This window comes from Hipposideros armiger, unplaced genomic scaffold (genome assembly GCF_001890085.2).
Source record: "Hipposideros armiger isolate ML-2016 unplaced genomic scaffold, ASM189008v1 scaffold_1312, whole genome shotgun sequence".
NCBI lineage: Eukaryota > Metazoa > Chordata > Mammalia > Chiroptera > Hipposideridae > Hipposideros > Hipposideros armiger.
Window position 1 is genome coordinate 70916 of NW_017732662.1, and position 7328 is coordinate 78243.

Consider the following 7328-nt stretch of genomic DNA (forward strand, 5'->3'; position numbering starts at 1 on the left):
ATACTTAAATATTTTCCATCTTGATTTCTCCCTTTTTTAAAGAATAAGAATAATAAAAGCCCTTACGGATCAGCTGTAAGGATGAAATAAGATAATATGAAGTGCTTAGCGCAATGTACTGCTCCCAGGCAACGTTAAATAAAAGTTATCAGTTGTGAAGATGATGTTATTTATAGTTTCAAAGAGCAGATAGTTTTTGGACAATAATAACTATAATGTGAAGGGGAGAGGATAAAAGTAAAACATTTCTACATATCTACATTAGGAAAAGAGCAATGGGTTGCAGAAAGTTTAAAACAATCAATTCCATAACACGAGTAAAGATGAAGTTGTGTGGAGATCTGGAAGATAGAAATAGTATATTCTGCTGTGGGGCAGAGCTCAAAAAAGGCATCGTGGATAGAGAAACATTTGATTTGGGCCTTGAAGGAACACTGACATGAGAACAAAAGCGTCCCTGACAGAGGAAACCTTGAGCAAGGTTTGGAAGCACGTGTACAGGTGAGAGTGCTTCCATTTTGCTTTATCAGGGTAACAGTGAGAAACAAGATTGAAATGTTACATGAGTCTGAAAAAAGCAGCAAATAAAGACCTTTGCTTATTTAATGGCTTTTTCCACACAGGTGTGTCTAACAGAGCAACAGACACTTTCATTTCCATCTTGAGAAGCAGTTTCAGAGGGGGTACCTGAGATGTCAATATCACTACCTTTTCAAAATGCCATGAGTCAATTAGAGTCCAGAAAAGAGGTCTCTATTAGTCACAGATAAATATTCAACCGAGCCTGTCACATGAACCTGACAAGAGAGAAGGTGCCAGCAGTATTGAACAGATGCAGCCTTTTTACACTACAATTCCCAGGCTTTTTCTAAAGGGAACGTAAGAAAATGACAGTACTTATAACTGAAAAAAATGTACACCTTAGCCTTTGGGTAATGAGCACACAGTGTAGTAAGAACACCTGAGTCCAATCTCGGCTCTAGTATTAACCCATTCTGTGGCTTGGGGTAGATCCTAAGCAATAAGGCCACATGCCTTCCAGGGCTGTGACTTCTGACTAAACCTTCATCCCATTCAATTATGAACTGACCCTTTAATATTACAATATATTCCTATTTATCCTTCATAAAATTCCTTCTTCTGAAGTAAACTATCTAATAATTCATATAGTCATTCCAACTTTGTTTTGATTTGAGCTTACATGGTATATCACTTTTTGTCCTATTTTTTTACCTATGTTTTTCTTTGTATTTAAAGTAGATTTCTACTAGACAACATATAGTTGAGTCTTACTCTTCTCTACTTTTCAGTTAGAACATTTAAGCCTTATACATTTGATGTAACTATCAATATACTTGAATATAAGTCCATAATGTTGCTCTTTATTTTGTTTTGTCATGTGCTCTTTTATTCTTATCATAGGCAAAAAATATTATTTGATTATTTAAATTCTTCTAAAATATAAAAAAAGAATGGTTGCCTTAATTACAGTTTTTGGCAGTGAATAAAGTTTACACTACAGAATAATAAGCTCCAGTTTTCCATAGCAGCTTTTGTTTTTCCCTAAAAAGATAATCTATTTTCCTACAGAGCCATTTGTTTAGATGTATATTCTCATACACATGAGATTTTTTTCTAAAATGCCAAAAACTCAAATAATCCCCATTATTTCAGAGAATTATAATGAGCAGAGAATACATCAACTTAAATACTCAAGGTCACCTTGAATCCTGAAAAGTCCCAAGTTTCTGTGATAAATGAAGAATTTTGCTAGCAAATTGTTGTACTAAAATCCAGCCACATTGCTCTAAACGTTAATCTTCTGATTCTTAAATATTTAATGTATTGTATCAGATTGTTTATTGAATTTAATTATGTGGTAACAGGACCTGAGACTGTTTTGTTAAACAAAGTAAAATGTTTTGAAAATTCCTAAACTTTATTTGCCAATTTTCCATTCTACTATCCATATTTTTTCTTGTTTTATCTGTCTTTTATTTCCACAAATTTCCAAGAACAATCACTAAAAAACTATTAGTCCTTTTATTTGGCTGGAGATAAATTTATCCCCACAATCCTCAAGCCTGTGGGTGTCCAGAGTGTAAATCTGAGGAGCCAGAGGGTCTCCAACAGCCAGAGCAGCTTAGGGAATGGCCTGGCCACTGCTCACCAGGCTCAATGCATCACTGCACTGAAGCCAGTGAGCCAATGCTTAGTGTTTTCACCTAAGTCACAGTGCCATGGACTTAAGAACAATCAGAGCATCATCTCTTTTGTCCTGATGGGCAATATACTATATTAGTGTCCACATAATTTCATAAAAATAAAGAGGCAGGCAAGCAGATGGATTATAGGAGCCTTGGACAGCAGATCATCCATGTAATGCTCCCCAATTAAGTGTCAACCCAAGGCTAATTGAGACCAGTATAGGCTCATTATTTTTATTAGCAGGTAGGTGATGATAGGAAGTAGGGATGCTGATCTCAGAGCTATACTTTTTAACATAGTCCTGGTCCCACTGTCATTAATAGTACAACCTGCTCCATAAACAACTCCAATATCATAGATGGATAATATGTATCAATCTGGAAAATAACTTGATTCAGAGGCCAAATCAATGCACCTGGTACAGGGCAGATACAGCAACCAGGTTCCAATGGGCTTGTCCAAATACATGAGACACAGGTAGGGCTGTAGAGAGTGGGATGCCAAATCCATCCTTTCCCATGCCGCAGTCCGAGTGGCTGCTGGGCCCTTTTGCCCGCAGTTTCCTGGGGCAGTGGGCACCAAGGTTAAGGAGCAGCCCCAAGGTCCTGCAGCTGTCACTGGCCAACCAAGCAGCACCCCCACCTGAGAAACTTTTAAGTGTTCTTTCCTACAGAAATGTTAAGTATAGAAATGTAAGTCTCCTCCCTATTATCATAGCTCCTTAGCTCTTGGGTTTGATTACTTTTCAAACCAGTTTGTGAATCCTAGACCAAAGACCCTGCCCCCCCTTCCTTAATTGCTTTGTAAATCAGCTTCTGAATCCTAAACAGTAGATTGTAGAGCTAACAGATTTATTAATTAAAATCTGTTTTTCCTCATTCAAGAGGCTTAGGGATACAAATGACACCCCAGTAAGATTGCCAGTCACAACCAAAGAAGCCAGCGCAGTCTTTCAGGTGGAACTCGAGACCCCTTCCTTCCATCTGAGATCAGCTAGGGTGAGAGTTCCGTGAATCCCCCAATAGTCAGGAACAGCTCTACGCCCCTGCCCAGCAGGAAGCAGATACAGAAGAAGAGACTTCCTGTCCCTCAGTTTTCCATAGAGATTTAATGGGGATCAGGTCTCTCAAGGGGAAAACTTGGCAGGCAATTAGAGGCAGGCATTGGGCCTCTCATTCCTGCACTTCCCACAGGATGTGACCGCCCAGGTGATCTCCCCTCTCTACCCCAAACTTCTTTTCATTGTAACTATTTGCCCCTAAAACAAGTGAGTCCTGTTGTCAATTATGGGTGCCAATCAAGTGGTCCCATGCCCAGAGGGTAACAGCTTATTCTAGAGAAAAGGGGATAAAAACTCATCCTGGGAAGTCTGCCTTTTTGGACGCTTCCCCTTTTTAGACACCTTCCCCCCTTTTGACTGCTTCTTCCCTTTTTGAACCCCTTCCTCCCTTTTTTGAGCCTTTTGAGCCTCGCCTTTGCATGTGGCCCACTCCAAACTCTTTAGAATATAATTTCTCTTCTAATAATGGGTCCTTGAGCGATTCTCTACTGCTCATGCCTACTTCTACTTCTTTGAAATGTACTCTCTCTTCAAATAAACTTTTACTTCAGTTACTTTACTCGAGCATCTCGTTCAATGCTTTGCTCGAGTTGCCAAGGACCTGGACTTTGTGCCAAGAAGGGCCCACTCTGACAACACAGCCATACCTGTCTCATGCCCACAAGCCCCAAGCAAGCTGGCTTCAGGGAGCCTAGAAGCCCTGTCCTATGTTCTTTGTTCTTTTTTTCTCATTCCCTGCCTTCTTTTGGTTACTAAATACTTTTTATGATGCCATTGTGTCACCATCATTATCTCATTAAATATCTCATTAGAGGTATCTTAATACCTCTGTATTAGGGTTCTCCAGAGAATCAGAACCAACAGAATATATAACAGATGTATTTTAAGAAATTGGCTCAGGTGATTGTGAGGACTAACTACAATAGTCCTCCCTTATCCAAGGAGGATACATTCTGAGACTTCCATGGATGCCTGAAACAGTGGATAATACCAAACTATATACACACTATGTTTTTCCGTATACATACAAACGATAAAGTTTAGCTTTTAAATTAGGCTCAGTAAGAGATTAACAGAACTTGTAATAAAATAGAACAATTATAACAACATACTGTAATAAAAGTTATGTGCATGTGGCCTCTCTCAAAATCTTATTGTACTGTACTCACGCTTCTTCTTGTGACGATGTCAGATGATAAATTGCTGTATTAAATTGAGGACATTCACCCTTTCACTTAAAGAAAGCACTTTATGGTTTCTCTTTAGCATATCTGAATTGCCAAGCATCACAACTCTTGCACTTTGGGACCAGTATTAAGTAAAATAAGGGTTACTTAAACACAAGCACTGCAATACAGCTGCAGTCAATCTGATAAACTAGCCAGCTACTACCTACCTAAGGGGCGGGGTGCATATATAGTGTGGAGAAGCCGGTGGAACAGATGTTTCACGTTCTGGGCAGGAAGGAGTGGGACTCGCGAGATTTTGTCACACTCCTCAGATGGTGCACAGTTGTTTATTTCTGGAATTATCCATTTAACATCATCGGACCACGTTTGAGTGCAGGTAACTGAAATCTCAGAAAGTGAAGCTGAGCGTAAGGAGTTGATGTTGTACTCTTGAATCTGAAATCTTGTAGAATAGGCCAATAAGCTGACATTCAGGTGGGGCTTTTGTGTTTTGTAGTCCTGAGGCAGTTTCTCCTTCTCTAGGAAACCTCAGTTTTTTTTCTTACGGCCTTCAACTGATAGGGAACTTATTCATCATCACAAGAATCCCCCATTTTGGCATTTGATAGCCGAACTCACCTCTCTCTTGTCCTTATGCTCTCTTTAACCAGTGTCAAACACAAATCTGCTCTCCCTTTGTATAACTTTGTTATTTCAGAAATGTTATATAAATAGACTCATACACTGTGCATTTTGAGGTTTGTTTGGTTTTTTTTTTTCAGGGGTTTCATTCAGGTTTCCTTATGTATCGATAGTTTGTTCTTTTTTATTGTTTAGTATTCTATGGTATGAAAGTATTGTTTCCAGTTTTGGGCTACTATGAATAAAGCTATAAACATTTATTTACATAAGTTTTCATTTCTCTGGATTAAGGGCCCAGGGACTGCAATTATTGAGCAGTATGGTAATCCATGTCTAGTTTTTGTTAAAAAACTACCGGTCTGTTTACTAAAATGTCTGTATCATTACACATTTCAAACAACAATCTGTGAGTGGTGCAGTTTCTCTTTGTCCTTATCCACTTTGGGGATTTTTTTTTTTTTTTTTTTTTAGCCATTTAGATAGCTATGTAGTTTCATCTCATGGTGTATTTCCCTAATAGTTAATGATATTGAATATGTTTTAACTTGCTTATTTGCTATCTGTATATCTGTTTTATTGAAATGTGTCTTAATGTTTTAATTGGATTGTTGAGTATTTTGTATGTTTTTATTGGTATTTTTTTTCACTTTTGAGTTCTGAGTCTTCATCATATAGTCCAGATATAAGTTCTTTATTAGATATTTGGTTTACAGATATGTTTCTTCTACAGTGTAACTTGTCTTTTTGTTTTCTTTATAGACTCTTTCACAGATTTTAATTTGATGAACTCTAACATCAGATTTTCTTATTATAATGTGATTTTAGTGGTAAGTCTAACAACTCTTTGCCTAGCAATAGCTGAAGATTTTTCTCCTATAATTTTTTTCTAAAAGTTTTATAGCTGTGTATTTTATATTTAAGTTTATGATCCATTTTAACTTATTTTTGTATAAAGTCTAAGAAATATCAAAGTTCATTGTTTGCCTATGACCTCCAGTTGCTCCAGTACAATTTGTTGAGAAGGTTCTTTTGTTCATTAATTTTATTTTGCTTGTTTGTCAAAATCAGTTACACATATTTGTGTGTGTCCATATCTGGGTTCTCTATTCTGTTCCATTGATCTATGTGTCTATCTCTTTGCCAGTACCACACAGTATTGATTATTGTAGCTATGTGTCTTATTTGGCTAGCCTGACCCTCACATTTTATTCTTTTACAAAATTGTTTTGGGCTCTGCATTTCCATATAAAATTCAGAATAATATCTTTTACTTGTTTTTTAGATTTACACATACTTCTTTTTTTAGCAATCATAAGTGGTATTGCAGTTATAACTTCAATGTCGATACATTTATTGCTAATATACAGAAATGTGATTGATGTTTGTATGTTTGTCATGTATTCTGTGATCTTGATGAACTAAATTATTAGTACTAGGAGTTTTTTTTTCCTGGTGTTTTCTACATAGACAATTATGTCATCCACTAATGAAAACTTTTATTTCTTTCTTCCCAACATCTATGCATCATATTTTCTTTTCTTGCCTTATTTCACTAGCTAGAGTTTTCAGCAAAATTTTGAGGATTAGAGAAAGTGGAGAATCTTGCCTGCTTCCTAATATTAGGGAGACAGTCTTTCATGTGTAACCATAAAGTTAGCTGTAGATTCTTTGTTCTGTTTTATTTTTGTAGATGCTTTTCATCAAATTAAGAAATATTTTCTGCTCTATTATTTTTTCTGATAGTTTCTATTGTGTGTTGAATTTTGTTAAGTGTTTATTTTATCGTTTGAGATGATTATCTGATTTTTCTTCTTTTGCCTGTTGATATGGTATATTACATTGTCATTTTCAAATACTGAACCAGTCTTTATTTGTGAAACAAACTTCGCTTGGTCATAGTGTATAATTCTTTTTATATGTTACTGAATTATCTAATTATAGATTGGGTATATTTTAAATATATAGTGTTTTAGTTTACATCTTTATATAGAATTGCTTTGATTGCTCCAAATATTTATATACATATACATATACATATATATATATGTATATATATATATATATAAATATAAATAAATAAAATCACAGGTGACTGGTGTCATCATTTTACCAGTTGGAGTTAAATGTATAAACTTTGCCTCCCATTATATTATTGACCTTCCTATTTATAATCATCTTAAATATATCCTCTGTATACATTTAGAACCATATCAGATAGTGTTAAAATTTTTGTTTCAAACATCAAGCAT

General features: G+C 36.0%; 1 pseudogene; it reads right to left on the reverse strand.

Annotated features, from left to right (window-relative positions):
* Positions 1 to 1868: 1868 nt before the first annotated feature.
* Positions 1869 to 2718, reverse strand: LOC109377174 (4-hydroxybenzoate polyprenyltransferase, mitochondrial pseudogene; annotated as a pseudogene).
* Between the last annotated feature and the right edge of the window lie 4610 nt (positions 2719 to 7328).